Below are 16,073 nucleotides of genomic sequence, written 5' to 3' on the forward strand. Positions count from 1 at the left end.
GAGCCGACAGCAGTCCTCATGGCTGGCTGTGTGTGCCTTCCCCAGGCAGAAGTCATACATGTTGCTTGCTTTTTTTCACTGCCAATGGAATCCTATCCCATGTTTAGTGAGAGTACAATGGAGAGCTACAAGGAGGTTCAGGTCTGGAAAACCCTCAACAGGGAGCCGGATTCTAGGACTTCTGTGTGTTCTCTGGCAGTTTGCTGGGATGCAGAGAGAACAGGCAACTCAGGCCAGTGAGCAATCGGCCCCTTTTCCCACATGCATTTCTGCTTTCCTGGCAATCAGTGATAATGCGCCCTAGCCACATTCCTGAAAATGTTACGTTGCCACCGGAGGGCGAGACAACCAGACAGCTTCCCTTTGCAGGAATGCAGATTACAACACCTTCACAAGAAAACACTGGATGACTCTCCCCTTCCTGTCAAGTATTACCGACAGCAAATGGTGCCTAAGGTGTCTGCAGCCACCTGTGTCCCTTGCTGGAAATGCAATCATCCCATTCAGCAGTATGAGAATGAGTTGGTGGGTCAGGTTCAGGTGGAAGAATTGTGCCATTTTCCGGGGGACAGTGGAAGAAGGACTTCCAGTGGCCTATTTGCAGCCCACAGGAGCCTGGGCCCCTGCCACTTCAGTGATGCTACTCACACACTCACTCTGCAGTTCCCAAGCCATGGTGGCAGAAAGGTGCTTCGTCATCAGAAATTATGAGCGGGATCAGAAGAGAGAAGTGGGGGCAGGGCTTGCTGGTTTTGTCACTTGTCTTTTGTCTTAGTCCATTTTCTATAACAAACAAAAAACGTGAGGCCGAATACTTCATAAAGAAAACAGTTATGTAGCTCATGGTTTGGGGGTCCAAGAACACGGCACCAGCATCTGCTCGGCTCTGGAGAGGGCTTTGTTGTGGTAGAGGTGCATGGCGCAGTGGCAAATGGTGCCTGGAGGTGTGCACTGGGAGGAACCCATTCTCACAGGAACTAACACAGTCCCGTGAGGCTTGCATTACTCCCTCTGAGGGTCGAGCCCCATGGCCTAAATACCTCCCACCAGGTCCTGCATCTTAAAGGTTCCCACTGCCTCCCAGCATTGCTGCTCTGGCAACCAAGGTTCCAGCATTATGAGCCTTTGCGTAGTGCTCTTGGTATTTCTGAGGGAAACCAGGACACAGGGACTTGGAACAAGGACTCCAACGTGGGGCGTGTTTATGCGATGCCTCCACTGCAGAGGGAGCCCCTGAGAGTGCCTGCCAGCAGCGCCAGCCTGACATCCTATTCCTGGGGAGGAATGCCAGCCCACACCATCCTGCAGAGGGGCAGGGAGGGCGGCAGGTAACTGGTGGGGTAAGGGGAGTGCTCTGTGAGCATGCAAGCCTCAAGGCACCCATCTTCCCTTTCCTCAGGATGAGGACCTCGCACCATATGGGCAGTGCACAGTGAGGATGGGCACCGCACAGTGAGGATGGGCACCCATTCCAGGATACAACACAGTGCACGTCCTGCCCTAAGAGGCTCTCTGGTGCTTACAGACTTCACTTCAGCTTTCTGTTCACTTGCCTTTGAAGAATTATCTCTTGGTATTTGTACTTCAGGAAAAGGGACAACCATCCTAACAGTGCTTCCACATCTTTTATGAAATGGTACTAAAAGATATAATTTTTTATTTAGAAAATTTTAAAGATTTTTTTTCAACTGAGTAGAAAGGGACTTCAAAAAGTTAGTAGAAAAATGGAATTAAAAAGATAAACTCAGGGATGGGCATTTGACCGAGCAGGTAAGATGCTGGTTTGAGATGCTGGCATCCCGTACCAGGTGCCTGGGTTAGATTCCCAGCTCCATCTCCCAGTTCCGGTTTCCCACCAGCGCAGATGCTGGGAGGTAGCAAGTGATAACTTAAATGACTGGGTAGCTGCCACCTCTGTGGGAGACTTGGATTGCATTCCTGGCTCTTTGCTGCAGCTTCAGCTCAGGCCTTGCTGTAGTGGGCATTTGGGGAGGGAGCCAAATGACAGCTTTCTGCCTCTCTGCATCTCAATAACAAAAATGTTCATTCTCGTGCCAAACTTTTTGAAATCCATCCATATAAGAGGCTTTCAAAAAGTTTATGGAGGGCCGGCACCGTGGCTCACTTGGTTAATCCTCTGCCTGAGGCGCCAGCATCCCATGTGGGCACCGGGTTCTAGTCCCAGTTGCTCCTCTTCCAGTCCAGCTCTCTGCTGTGGCCCAGGAAGGCAGTAGAGGATGGCCCAAGTCCTTGGGCCCCTGCACCTACATGGGAGACCAGGAGGAAGCACCTGGTTCCTGGCTTCAGATTGGCATAGCAGTAGCAGCCATTTCGGGGGTGAACCAACGGTAAAGGAAGACCTTTCTCTCTGTCTCTCACTGTCTAACTCTCTGTCAAAAAAAAAAAAAAAAAGTTTATGGAAAACACATAGTATGAAAAAACAGCAGGCCACTGTGGCTCAGTGGGTTAAGCCACTGCTTGTGATGCCCACATTTCATGTCAGAGTTCCAGTTTGAGTTTTGGCTACTCTACTTCACTCCAGCTTCCTCCTAACATGCTTAGGAAAGTAACAGATGATGCTAAGTGCTTGGGTCCCTTCTACCCACATGGGAGACCAGGATGGAGTTCCTAAATCCTGACTTCAGTCTGGCCCAGCCCCAGCTGTTGTGAGCATTTAGAGAGGGAACCAGTAGATGGAAGATTCTCTCTCTCTTTCTCCACCTCCCTCTCTCTCCATCTCTCCCTGTCACTCTGCCTTTCAAGTAGTTGAAAAATAAACATTTTAAAAATTATTTTGGGACCAACCATTTTTTCCCTTAAAGATTTATTTATTTGAAAGGCAGTTACAAAGAATGAAGGAAGGGAGAGCAATCTTCCATTTGTTGGTTCACTCCCCAGGTCATCACAATGGTCAAGCTGGGCCAGGCTGAAGCTGGGAGCCTGAAACTCCATCCAGGTCTCCCACATGGTTTACAGAGACCCAAGTGCTTGGACCATCTGGGGCTAGGCCAGGCGGAAGTCAGAAGCCTGGAACTATATTTGGGTCTCTCACATGGGCAGGGACCTAAGCATCTGGGCCACCATCCACTGTTTTGCCAGACACATTAGCAGGGAGCTAGATGAGAAGTAGAGTGGCCAGGATTCCAACCAAAGCCCACATGGGATGCCAGCACTATAAGTGGTGGCTTAACCTGCTATGCCACAACATTGGCCAAAATGATCTTTAATTCCATTTTTCCATGAACTTTTTAAAAGTCCTCTTGTGTATACTTTTGTATAATCACAAAAATATTATTTAAAAACTATACCCCCAAAAGGCTTTTATTATATTTAACTATTGTGGAAGTGGTGGGGAACATGGAAGTGCAAAGCTCGTTCTTTTTTTATTTTAATTTTTTTTTGACAGGCAGAGTGGATAGTGAGAGAGAGAGACAGAGAGAAAAGTCTTCCTTTGCCGTTGGTTCACCCTCCAATGGCCGCCGCGGCCCGCGCTGCGGCCAGCGCACCGCACTAATCTGCTGGCAGGAGCCAGGTACTTATCCTGGTCTCCCATGGGGTGCAGGGCCCAAGTACTTGGCCATCCTCCACTGCACTCCCGGGCCACAGCAGAGAGCTGGCCTGGAAGAGGGACAACTGGGACAGAATCCGGCGCCCCGACCGGGACTAGAACCTGGTGTGCCGGCGCCGCAAGGCAGAGGATTAGCCTAGTGAGCCGCGGCGCCGGCCTTTTTTTTTTTAATTTTTGACAGGCAGAGTTAGACAGTGAGAGACAGAGACAGGGAGAGTCGTTTCTTTCTCATTCACGCCCATCCTATGCGTCCTCCTCCAGCTTCTTCCCATTTCAATTCACTCTTCTTTAAAAATGACTCAGCCTTCGGCAACCAGCACAGGCAGAGTCCAGGCCTGGCCCTCTGGGCTCGGCTGAGCAGATGACCGGTCGTGCAGATGGTGCTCAGAGACAAGGCATGAAACTCCTGGCGCTGGAGTCACTCCTCACAACAGAGCAGTTGCGCTTCACATTGCTCTTCCCGAAACTACGGCACACAGTCTAGGAGAGGAGCAGGGAACCTTGGGCTGAGGCCCGCTTCTCTGTGAGTACCCTGTGGCCAGGCTCTCCTTCACTCCCTCCCTGAGGCTGTTGATAGCTCGGGAATGATACCTGCCTTGCAGTCAGGTGGACCTGGATTCAAATGCCCGTGCAACTCTGCATGTTGTACTCAAGGCACAAATTACTTAATCTTACCCAAGATACACACAGAATGACAAAGAGGAAAGACTTTTAGTGGACTATCTGGCAAGTGTAGCCTTGTTCCTCCAATTGTATGAAAGTATGAGTTTGTCCAAGGAGTCCAAAGTTCTTGCATCATGATTAAATTAATTTCACCCATCCCATTGACAGGACAAACACACAGGCTGCTGATTTTATCTGTAGACAAAAGGCCAGATACAATTTCTTCTCTTTAGAAAAGTTTTCTCAGTTTCACTTACTGCCTCCCCCTTTTTTAGCAAATAGTCACTTAAATAATTTAAAAAAGTGTCAAGCGCAAATAGGTGAATTATTTAAAAATTGTACTAGTTTTCTTGAAATTCACAACTGTAAAATTACAGGAAACATACCCACTAAAGAGAAGGATAAATGAAGGAGCTGCCTGGGTTCACTGCTGTCACCTGGAGACTCTGGAAAGACAGGAAGCAGCAGAGGCAGCGGTCACAGCTAACTAATGCTGTCCTCTCTGGCCATGCACGCTTGAAAACTCTTATTGCTAAGTAAAACTGGCCCTTTCTTAGTAAAAATAAACTCAGACTCTTCTAATTTATTGCACAAAGGCAGCCTGGGCTGCTCTGGGCTTTCTTAGGATTGCCTCCCCCCAGGCCTCCAGTCCTCGTCTCCACGTACATTGATGCCTGCTGCATCTCTGGATAGAGCATTCTGGGGCAGCTTGACTCACGGGTGTGTGTGTGTGTGTGTAGCTGAGGAGAGCACAGAGCAGCTATAAGTGGAAAAGGGAAATAAATGCTGAAAGGAAGTGTGATGGTTTCTTTGTGAATTTGCAGTAATTTAACATCCTTTTTAGGAGCCTGGCAAGTGAATGAATAGATATGCTTGCTCAATGTTTGCCCCTTCCTTCACAAAGAAGAACGAAGAACAACCAACAAAAGACTGCATTTTGCGGTGGAAGCCCTAGAACTCAGCAAGGGAGAGATGGGAACCCTGTAAGACACTGGGACAGTGTGTAAGACCTGGGGCAGCAGTGTAGAAAGTAGAATAACGCACACTGGCAACCACGACCCTGGTGCCCCAGCCAGGAGACTCCCCACTACAGGAGGAAGTCCCAGCAGGAGACTCCCCACTACAGGAGGAAGTCCCAGCAGGACACAGCACCACAGACGCTGGCAAGCCGAGTGACAGGAGAAGTTCACAGATGCTGTAGGCTTGGGTCCAGTTAGGACAGCTCCCTGCACTCTGCACTGTGGCTCTCCTTTAGAGAAGGTCATTGAATCCTCCCCTCATCCCCCAGAGCCCAGACTGCTGCAGCGTGGCGACACACTGGGGGCTAGAGCCATGCTGCCAGTTGCCAGCAGCCCACGCTGGCCAAGACTCAAGTCTCACAGCCCCCTCAGCCACAGCCTTGGCCAGCCCACAGTTGGGCTGAGCCTTTGCTGAGAAATAAATCACATAAAGCAATCCTACTTACAATAGCTACAAAAAAATAAACCCAAATAAAGAAAAAACCTAGGAATAAATCTGACAAGGAAGTAAAAGATCTCCAAGATGAAAATTTCAAAAACTGATGAAAGACACAGAACAAGATACACAAAAATGGAAAGCTCTTCGATGTTCATGGATAGGAAGAACTAATATTGTTAAAATTTCCATACTAACCCCAAACAATTTACAGTTTCAAGGAAATCCCCAACAAATACCAATGACGTTATTCACAGAATTAGATGAAAACAATCCCTAAAATTCATACTGAAACACAAAAGACCCCAAATAGCCAGAGTGGTCTTGAACAGAAAGAACAAAGCTAGAGGCAGCCAAATACCTGATTTTGAAACATACCATAGGGGCTGCTGCTGTTGCTTAGTAGTTTAAGCCTCTGCCTGCAGTACCAGTAAACCATATAAACACTGGTTTGTGTCCCTGGCTGTTCCTCTTCCAATCTAGATCCCCTCAGATAGCCTGGGAAAGCAGTGGAAGATGGCCCAAGTGCCTGGGCCGCTGCACCCACGTGGGAGACCCTGAAGAAGCTCCCGGCTTCGGATCAGCCCAGCTCTGGCCATTGAGGCCATTTGCAGGGTGAACCAGAGGATGGAGGACCTTTCTTTCTGCCTCTCCTCTATGTCTGTAACTCTGCCTCGCAAATAAATTATTTTTAAAAACTTAAAAACATACTATAGGACTATGGTAATCAAAACAACATGGTACAGACATAAAAGCAAACACACAGGCCACTGGATCAGAACAGAGATCCCAGAAATAAATCCATGCATCTTCAGCCAACTGATTCTTGACAAAGGCACCAAACACACACATTGGAGAAAGTGCAGTATCTTCAAGAAATGGTATGAGAGGTAGTGGGTAAAAGCTGCCGCTGCAGTGCCGGCACCCCATATGGGCACCAGTTCTAGTCCCGGCTGCTCCATTTCCAATCCAGCTCTCTGCTGTGGCCTGGGAAAGCAGTAGAAGATGGCCCAACTTCTTGGGCCCCTGCACCCATGTGGGAGACCCAGAAAAAGCCCTTAGCTCCTGGCTTCCGATCTGCACAGCTCCAGCAGTCGCGGCCAATTGGGGAGTGAACCAGCAGATGAGAGACCCCCACCCCGCCTCTCTCTGCCTCTGCCTCTTCTACCTCTGTGTAACTCTTTCAAATAAATAAGTAAATCTTTAAAAAACAATGCTGCAAGAAAACTGGTTATTCATATGCAGAAGAATGAAACTTCTCCCCTATCTCTCATACTTAAAAAATCAACTCACAATAGATCAAAGCTATAAATGTAAGACCTGAAACTATGAAATTATTAGATGGAAACAGAGTAAATACTTCAAGACACCTGTATAGGCAATAATTTTTAGATTAAGACCCCCCCCCCAAAGGATAGGCAACAAAAGCAAAAATTGACAAATGAGATTGTATCTAACTAATAAGCATCTGCATAGCAAAAGAAATAGTGTGAAGAGAAAACCTTCAGAATGGAAGAAAATAATTACAAACTGTTCATCTGACAAAGGACCGATATCCAGAATATACAAGGGGATTTGAAGAATTTGTAAAAAACTGAATCAATAGGTAAGTTTATTTTGGCACAATTCTGAAATTCATCCATAATGAGTCTTCAAAATGCTCATAGAAAATGCATATTATGAAAAAACTATGCATATATTTCATTGTTTTGCACCAAAATAAACTTACTTTTAAATTGAAATTTTCCATAAATTCTTTCAAGTTTCTTTGTATAAGGAATTCAGAAAACTTAACCTTAAATAATTCAATTAAAATAAAATGCTCTGAATAGACACTTCTCAAAAGAAGAATAACTACAAAAAAATGCTCAGTACTACTAGCCCTCAGGGAAATGCAAATTAAAACCTCAATGAGGGGTCGGCACTGTGGCACAGCAGGTTGACACCTATGATGCTGGCATACCATGAGCACTGGTTTGAGTCCCGGCTGCTTCGCTTCCCATCCAGCTCCCTGCTCATGCACCTGGGAAGGCAGCGGAAGATGGCCCAGGTGCTTGGGCCCCTGCCACCCATGTGGGAGACCTGGATGGAACTTCCGGCTCCTGACTTTGGCCTGACCCAGTAGACATTTGGGGAGTGATCTTGTGGATGGAAGATTTTCTTCCTCTTGTTTCTCCCTCTTTCTCTCTGTAACTCTTTAAAAAAATTTTTTAAAAAAAGAATGACTGGATAAAGAAAATGTACATAGTCAGCATGGAATATTATTCAGCCATAAAAGAGTGATATGCTACCATTTGCATCAAAGTGGATGGAACGTGAGGCCATGGTGTGAAGTTAAAGTAAGCCGGGCACAGACAGAAAATACTACACGCTCACACTCATTTCTGGAAACTGAAAGACTGATCTCAGAACAGAGCAGAACAATGGTCACTAGAGCCTGGGATGGGAAGGGAAAAGCAAGGCTACAAAGAGGTTAGATAAAGGCACTAAAACCACTAGAAGAGTGCAATTCTCAAAACATAGAAATGACTAATATTTGAGGAGGCAGAAATCCTGATTATCCTGATCTGATCATTATACATTGTATATTTACCAAATTCTTGTACCGCTCTCCATAAATCTGTACAAATGCTATGTGCCAATTAAAAATAATAAACAAGTCATAAAGGAAATAAATAACTGGAAATTTTCACTATGTGATTAATGGCAAAACCACTGTAGCAACAGTTTGAGCTTTTTCTACAACAATTTACGGCCTCTATTTTCCTGTACATATTTTAAATATGCATAAAATTTACCCACTGGCCCTGCCATATGGTGGCTGCTCACAGAAGGAGCCACCTCACAGCCAAGTGTTCGTCAGAGAAGACTGCATCAATCAATTCTTTAGCGTATCAGTAACAGATCTGGATTCTGTAACATTACTATTCCCCAGCAGGCACAATGCAGGGCTTTGCCAACAGAGGGCACTGGCTTCCAGCACCATGCAGAGGCCCAGCAGCCCGCACACAGCACCGTGAGCCATTCTCATGCTCCTCCCCTGTAATGGCCATTTCTGCAGTCACGGTGCTGCAGCCTCAAGCGATGGAATCCTACAGGGCGTGTGGTCTCTGCAGTCTAGCTTCAGCCTGCCTACACCCTCAACAGCGGCCAGCTCAGTGCCCAGCGTCAGGTTCCTATGGGAGCCATGCCCTCTTCAAAATTGGAATCTCAGCTGGAAATGTGTGTGTGAGTGGGGGGTGGGAGGCCAGGAAAGGTATGAGGTCCCCAAGCTGCCGTTTTCAGACACTACTGCTTCCCTTTCTCTAATGAACAACTCTTTATGGTAATTATAAATTAATTATATTAATTAACTAATGTGGGTTATTTATTTATTTATTTGAAAGTCAGAGTTACACAGAAAGAGGAGAAGCAGAGAGAGAGGTCTTCCATCCGATGGTTCACTCCCCAGATGACCAACATCTGGAGCTGTGCCAATCCGAAGCCAGGAGCCAGGAGCTTCTTCCAGGTCTCCCACGTGGGTGCAGGGGCCCAAGGACTTGGGCCATCTTCTACTGCTTTCCCAGGCCATAGCAGAGAGCTGGATTGGAAGAGGAGCAGCCAGGACTAGAATCGGCGCCCATATGGGATGCCTGCACTTCAGGCTAGGGCCCTAAATTTATCTTTTAATTCCAATTTTATATGAACCTTTTTGGATATCTTTCCATGTAAGATTTGGTAGTATCTGCTATTTCAGACACCAATTGAGGGTCTTAGAACATATGACCTATAGACAAGGAGGAAATACTTTGAAGATCTATCAGACTGTCTCCTGCCACTATTAATAAAAATACATCATTATGGCCGGCGCCGTGGCTCAATAGGCTAATCCTCTGCCTTGTGGCGCCAGCACACCGGGTTCTAGTCCTGGTCGGGGCGCCGGATTCTGTCCCGGTTGCCCCTCTTCCAGGCCAGCTCTCTGCTGTGGCCAGGGAGTGCAGTGGAGGATGGCCCAAGTCCCTGGGCCCTGCATCTACATGGGAGACCAGAAGCACCTGGCTCCTGCCTTCGGATCAGCGTGGTGCGCCGGCCGCAGTGCGCCAGCTGCGGCGGCCATTGGAGGGTGAACCAACGGTAAAGGAAGACCTTTCTCTCTGTCTCTCTCTCAGTGTCCACTCTGCCTGTCAAAAAAAAAAAAAAAATACATCATTAAAAATGAAAAGCCTGGGACAAGGGCTGAACCAGGCAGGACACATGGGCAACAGGTATAAGTGGGACTTCCCAGATAAATGAAGGTGTATGGCTGTTGCAGTGATGAGCCATATATGAGGCCTGTATTTCCTATTTAACACTTTTTGTAGAACATCACAGAAGGAAGGATCTACTTAGAAGACAAACAGAGCTCCCTCACCACCACCCAACCCGAGTCAAGTAGTACTGCTAGGAACCACCCTTGGAGGAATGACAGCACCCTGACAGCACTCGACAACTTCCTTCAAACACAAAGTCCGGCACAGTAGTCACCTTGACCCTTCTCAACTGAGGCCTGCTGGGCCCTGCACATTCCTGAGCTGGCAAGTCACCACATGTCCTGTTAGAGTCGACCGCCCGAAAAACATCACCAAGAGACATCTCTTATGCAAACAGCAAGGGGAAGCTTTATTGATTATCCAGCATGCTGGGGCTGTCTGATCATCATGAGCAGAGCAGCCCCGAATAACCAAAGGTTAGGGTTTATAAAGGCAAAAACCGCAAAACCAGGAAGGGGAAGAGAATACACGGTTGCTAAGCGGTTGCTAAAGTCTTACAATCAGCAATTATGATCTTAAGACATAGACAAATCACATCTTTATTATTAGTCCAGGTAACCCAGGTGCAACCTTTTTACTTTTAAGCTTGAGCAATCATGCTAGGGGGTTTTTGTGTGTTGCCAAGGGTGATGTAGTGCACTGCTATTGTCCGACTATTTGAGATCATAGTTTCAGACCCGAGTCTCGGGGGGGGGGGGGGGGCTTTCCCAGAATGCAGTCTCAAGTGCTCCAAAATGGAGTCCCTACTGTCAAGGTACTACTTCACTCTGTTTTACTTTCACAGCTGCACCAGGAAGGTTTAAACCTGTAAGCTTAAGCTTAACTTTTTACACCCACACACATACAATTTTAACTCTTCAGTCCCTCTCTACAAAACAATTCTAGAGAAACAGGGACAGAATCTGCCATCCGCTGATGCACTCTCCAAATGTCTGCACTGGCCCCGGGCTGGGCAGCAAAGCCAGGTCTCCCACGTGGGTGGTCGGGACCCAGTGACCAACTACCCCTGCAGCCTCCCCGGGTGCTCGGTACCGGGAAGCTGGGAGTGGAGCTGGGACTTGCACCCAAGCCCTGTGACCCAGATGTGGGCATCCCAGCCGCCGTCTTCGCCGCAAGGCCAAACACGGTGCCCACTTCTCTGTACCGCGGTGCCTGCGTCTTGGCCATGGCCTGAGCGTTTGGAGACAACCATGGTCCACTCGGACTCTCGCATTCAGGACAGACCTGGCGGCAGCGCTCAGCTCATCGCGGCGAGGGGGACGCGGGTGGATCTTACGTGAGCGGCTCAGACGCTGTCTAAGGAGGCTGGGCGACCATCAGAACAGATGAACCGCAGCGAGGAGAGACGTGGGCGAACTCCGTGAGCACGGCCCACGCAACCCCACGGAGTCGGTGTTATATCTTAATGTTAGCCGTCGCAAAGCACACCGGACACCGGAGTAAGGGAAAGGGTTTATTGGGGAACACCCTACAGACTGGAGTGAAGCGGCGGCGAAGGAAAAAGAGAGAAGGAGACTGTAAGAGAGAGAGACAGAGAGGAGAAGAGCTAGCAAGGAGAGAAGAGAGAGCAGAGCAGAGGAGAGAGGAAAGCAGAGCCCAGAGCCCAGAGGAGGAGGCTGGAGAGAGGAACGGGGAGAGAGAAGGGGAAAGAGGAGAGCAGAGCCAAGAGCCCAGAGGAGGAGGCTGGAGAGAGGACCGGGGAGAGAGAGGAGAGAAGGGGAAAGAGAGAGGAGCCAAGAGCCCAGAGGAGGAGGCTGGAGAGAGGACCGGAGAGAGAGGAGAGAAGGGGAAAGAGAGAGGAGCCCAGAGCCCAGAGGAGGAGGCTGGAGAGAGGACCGGGGAGAGAGAGGAGAGAAGGACCGAGAGGGCACGTGTGCAGGAACAGGCCCTTTCACAGCTTCGCCCGAGGGCGGGCAGGGAAGCAGGAGCAGCCAATCGCATCAGGGTGGGGGTGGAGCCTGGCTCAGGCAGCGGGCCACGCGGCCACCTGGCTACAACCGCCAGTTTCCTAACAGTCGGCCTCGCGCCCTCAGCCCCAGACCCCGCAGCTGTGGGGCCGCCATTCCCGGAATCCGCCCCAAAGTCCGCTCGGGGCCCTGCGGGCGTGGGCGCCTTAACGTCCTCTCCAGGCGCCCGCTAGGCCTGGATCTATTCACGTGAGGGGATAAACACGGTCGCGCGCGAGTGTGGACCGCCCCACGCATGCACCCGTCACGAGCGGACCAGGGAGAACACGGGAGCCGTACCTGCGGTCCGGTCCCCGGGAGACAGCGGCCCTCGTCTCAGCCCCTCTCACGAGGTAAGGGTGGCGCCCTAAGGAGACGCAGAGGGTGGGGTCTGAGCATGCGCCGAGGACCCGGATGGACAGGTGCATGCTGGGAAGGCGTGGTGTCTAGTCCGCCATTGGAGAGAGACGTCCAATGGCGGGGCTGGAGGAGTCCCGCTCGCCTCGCCTTGAACCGCCTGGTCACACCGCGTGCGCACGCCTCCTGCGCTCTGCTCCGTGAGCCGCGAGGGCCGTCGGCCGCCATCCTCGGGGCCCTTCCGCGCCTGCTGCTGTGGGGCGCACCGGCTGCAACGCGGCGGGACCTCGGAGGGCAAGTGAGGAGCCTGTGAGCCCGCCGGCGACTCCTGTCGCGCAGGCCGGCGGGGACAGCCCCGCGTCGCAGGGCTGGGGCGGGTCAAAGGCAAACCTACTTTATCAGGCAGTTAACTGCGTGCGCGGGCTTGTGGAAGCAGGAAGCGGGCATACAGAAGCGAGACGTGGTTAGCCAGTCAGCCAGTTTCTCTTTAGCTTTTTTGAAAAATCTAACGGTTCAGTTATTTAACTGTCCCCTGTCGGGCCAAGCAGGGTGTCGCTGACCTTGGCGCCATGGCTGCAGCCACGTGCAGGCAGGAGAAACCGGGGTCTGCTGGCCTTGGCCGTATCAGGGAGGCAGAAGAACAGAGCCAGAAGCCGGCCGGCCACAAACCGGCACTTCTTCTCGTGAGGAGCAGGCCCTGCTTGCAACAACCAAACAGCCCCCGAAGTCTGCAACCACCGGCGTGCTGTCCCAAACAGCCCCCGAAGTCTGCAACCACCGGCGTGCTGTCCCAAACAGCCCCCGAAGTCTGCAACCACCGGCGTGCTGTCCCTGTAGACACCCTGAACTCCGAGTCACCTGCCACACTGCATCGCGGATGCCGTCCTGGGGCGCACCGAGAGAGGCGAGCGCATCTTTTGCTCCACCCTGCAAATGAAACCTATCCTAGTGAGAACAGGACGGGGAACAAGGAGGGAAGAGGGGGAGGGCTGGGAGAGCGGGTGGCAGGGCGGGTACGGTGGGAAGAAGTACTGTGTTCCCAGTGTGTGGGAAGAAGTACTGTGTTCCCAGTGTGTGGGAAGAAGTACTGTGTTCCCAGTGTATGGGAAGAAGTACTGTGTTCCCAATGTATGGGAAGTACTGTGTTCCCAATGTATGGGAAGAAGTACTGTGTTCCCAGTGTATGGGAAGAAGTACTATGTTCCCAGTGTATGAGAAGTACTGTGTTCCCAATGTATGGGAAGAAGTACTGTGTTCCCAATGTATGGGAAGTACTGTGTTCCCAATGTATGGGAAGAAGTACTGTGTTCCCAGTGTATGGGAAGAAGTACTATGTTCCCAATGTATGGGAAGTACTGTGTTCCCAGTGTATGGGAAGAAGCACTGTGTTCCCAATGTGTGGGAAGAAGTAAGTACTGTGTTCCCAGTGTGTGGGAAGAAGTACTGTGTTCCCAGTGTGTGGGAAGAAGTACTGTGTTCCCAGTGTATGGGAAGAAGTACTGTGTTCCCAATGTATGGGAAGTACTGTGTTCCCAATGTATGGGAAGAAGTACTGTGTTCCCAGTGTATGGGAAGAAGTACTATGTTCCCAATGTATGAGAAGTACTGTGTTCCCAATGTATGGGAAGAAGTACTGTGTTCCCAATGTATGGGAAGTACTGTGTTCCCAATGTATGGGAAGAAGTACTGTGTTCCCAGTGTATGGGAAGAAGTACTATGTTCCCAGTGTATGAGAAGTACTGTGTTCCCAATGTATGGGAAGAAGTACTGTGTTCCCAATGTATGGGAAGTACTGTGTTCCCAATGTATGGGAAGAAGTACTGTGTTCCCAGTGTATGGGAAGAAGTACTATGTTCCCAATGTATGGGAAGTACTGTGTTCCCAGTGTATGGGAAGAAGCACTGTGTTCCCAATGTGTGGGAAGAAGTAAGTACTGTGTTCCCAGTGTATGGGAAGAAGTACTGTGTTCCCAATGTGTGGGAAGAAGTACTATGTTCCCAATGTATGGGAAGAAGTACTGTGTTCCCAGTGTATGGGAAGAAGTACTGTGTTCCCAATGTATGGGAAGAAGTACTGTGTTCCCAATGTATGGGAAGAAATACTATGTTCCCAATGTATGGGAAGAAGTACTGTGTTCCCAATGTATGGGAAGAAGTACTGTGTTCCCAATGTATGGGAAGAAATACTATGTTCCCAATGTATGGGAAGAAGTACTGTGTTCCCAGTGTATGGAAGAAGTACTGTGTTCCCAGTGTATGGGAAGAAGTACTGTGTTCCCAATGTATGGGAAGAAGTACTGTGTTCCTAATGTATGGGAAGAAGTACTGTGTTCCCAGTGTATGGGAAGAAGTACTGTGTTCCCAATGTATGGGAAGAAGTACTGTGTTCCTAATGTATGGGAAGAAGTACTGTGTTCCCAGTGTATGGAAGAAGTACTGTGTTCCCAGTGTATGGAAGAAGTACTGTGTTCCCAATGTATGGGAAGAAGTACAGTGTTCCTAATGTATGGGAAGAAGTACTGTGTTCCCAGTGTATGGGAAGAACTACTGTGTTCCTAATGTATGGGAAGTACTGTGTTCCCAGTGTATGGGAAGAAGTACTGTGTTCCCAGTGTGTGGGAAGAAGTACTGTGTTCCCAGTGTATGGGAAGAAGTACTGTGTTCCTAATGTATTTATGAGACGCATGCAAATAAATTAAAAAAAAAAAAAAAAACCCTGAGAGCCTGCTGGAAATCTTGTGGGGGGTGGGGCTATGGCCCCTCATGCAGTGGAGGCGGACCCTGTCCGCTCAGGACTGGTCCTAACTGGATCCTATCAGATAAGGCCTGCCTTGGCCTCACAGCCCGGAGTCCGGGACAGAGATCCCTGCTTGGCGGTCCCCTAGGGACTGTAAAGCTGGTCAAGGTTGATCTGGAGTGGGGAGGCACCGGGGGGCAGAGCCTCTCCCTGACCACACTGGAGCTCGGCCCTTAAGAGCCCGCTTCTCGGCGGGGGCTCCGCCTTGGGCTGTGAAAACTGTGAACTCCGTGGGCAGCAGGCTGGGCCTCCGCCTGCAACACCATCTCCCGTACGGGCAGCAGTTCGAGTCTCAGCTGCTCCCAGCTTTGGCCTGGCCTGACCCATGGCCATTGTGGCCATCTGTGGAGTGAACCAGTAGATGGAAGGCCTCTCTTTCTCTCTCTCTCTCTTTCTCTCTCCTGTTTGCCTTTAAAATAAGTCATTCTTTTTTTTAAACAAATGGCCTTCTCTCATCATAAATGATTCGTCATTTCCTTCCAGCTATATTAAAAAACTGAAAACACAGTTCAAGGCTGAATTCCTTAATGCGCTGCCTAAGGAAACTCAAGACTGCCGAATTCACTGTTGTGTCTGACATCTGAGGACAAGTCCCCCAACCTCTGTTCTTAGAGCGTTTACTAAAAAGAGCTTCCACTTGTCAATTTTTCCTGTCCCTTTGAGCTATATGAGGGGCTCAAGAAAATACACATTATCTTTCTTTTTTTACCACTTATTTATTTATTTGGAAGGCAGAGTTATATAGACGTAAAGGCAGAGGCAGAAAGGGGCAGGGGAGAGAGAAAGGTCTTCTGCTGGTTCACTCCCAAAATGACCACAACAGCCAGAGCCGGGCCAATCCGAAGCCAGGAGCCAGGAGCTTCTTCAGGGTCTCCCACGTGGGTGCAGGGGCCCAAGGACCTGGGTGTTTCCCAGTGCTTTCCGAGGCCATGGCAGAGAGCTGGATCGGAAGTGGAGTGGCGGAGTCTCTAAGGTGGAAGCTTTTACCAGCTTTGCCGC

General features: G+C 49.6%; 1 protein-coding gene across 1 annotated transcript in view; it reads left to right on the plus strand.

The window, feature by feature from the left end:
* SERPINB9 (serpin family B member 9) overlaps positions 1 to 16,073 on the plus strand; it is a 220,342-nt gene that overhangs the window by 181,837 nt on the left and 22,432 nt on the right. The gene's annotated exons all lie outside the window — the stretch shown is intronic.

The sequence above is a fragment of the Oryctolagus cuniculus genome, chromosome 5 (assembly GCF_964237555.1).
Source record: "Oryctolagus cuniculus chromosome 5, mOryCun1.1, whole genome shotgun sequence".
Taxonomy (NCBI): Eukaryota; Metazoa; Chordata; class Mammalia; order Lagomorpha; family Leporidae; genus Oryctolagus; species Oryctolagus cuniculus.